Source organism: Echinops telfairi, unplaced genomic scaffold, assembly GCF_000313985.2.
Source record: "Echinops telfairi isolate 266 unplaced genomic scaffold, ASM31398v2 ScPeMD7_10;HRSCAF=50, whole genome shotgun sequence".
Classification (NCBI taxonomy): Eukaryota; Metazoa; Chordata; class Mammalia; order Afrosoricida; family Tenrecidae; genus Echinops; species Echinops telfairi.
Genome location: NW_022103907.1, coordinates 13666417 through 13667673, shown reverse-complemented (window position 1 = coordinate 13667673; position 1257 = coordinate 13666417).

Genomic DNA, 1257 nt, shown 5'->3' with positions numbered 1-1257 from the left:
TTTTGGTTAGACTATCGAGCAAAGTTACAAACACCGGAAAGATTTTTTTTTCAAACATTGCTGTTCAAGTTGTGGAAAGTTCAATCATAGAGCCATTTGATAACTGAGGTTTCACACACACACAATACACACACACATACATACACACAACTAGATATAACTATATAATTATATAAGAACCATATAGTTTATATATTACATATAGTTATATATTAATAACTATATAATTATATAAGCACATGGTTATCATATCATCCTAGTTATTTATATCATTACATAGAGTTATATATACTATATGTGATAATATATCATGAAAATTATTATGATAGTATAATATACATTATATATTAATGTGTCATTATATATTATATTGTAATATATTGTATAGCATATATATATATATATATACAATGTATTTATATCATGTACCATAATTTATCAACCAAGCCCTCCTTTAACCCCAGGGAAGTATCTTGTGTGCTCAGCAGAGTGACTCACACCTCACATCAGTGGCCTGTCATCCTGCCAGATTCCTGCTGACAAGCAGCATCTGTGTGTACAATGAAACTTTAGACAACACCAGTCTAAGGTTGCTTTAAATATGCCACGGAGGGTATGTGGCAGTTAGAAGAGAACATGCAGAAATGCCTTAGTGAATAAAAGCAAGAGGGGGCCCACATTCCCTCTCTGCAGGGCTGTCAGCATCTTGCTGAGCCACATCCTGGTCTCCAGTTGAAGGCAGGAAAGACCATCTCTCATCATCCAGGAGGACCGTGCATGCCCCCGGCTCAAGTCTGTCCAGTGGGCTGCTTATAGCTTCAGACTCTCTGGGCTCCCACAGTCCCAGCCTATGCTGCTGAACACCAGCTCCTAGGCAAATGCTGCAACAAATCCCAACTCCCAGAGTTGTCTTTAACGCTGAGAAAATATTTTCAGCAGTCCAGAGTATTTGCTGAACATTCCTGCTCCTAATGCATCCAATTTTCTAGACCAACAGTAAGTCACCTGTTACAATTGGACTTTGTCCTGTGCAATAGTTTTCTTACATTGAAATTGTTCTTATGCTCGAAGATCTCCCTGGCGTTTGAAAGTAAAATTGGTTTCCTATAAAAGCCTGGCATTGTTATCATTAATTAACAGAAAGCAGAATGTCTCTGTGTGTTTACCTTCACAAAGTATAATTGTGCAATGCACTTCTTTCCCAAAGGCATAATTCATTCCTATAGACCAGAAATTAAGAATGCATTAAAAATAAAC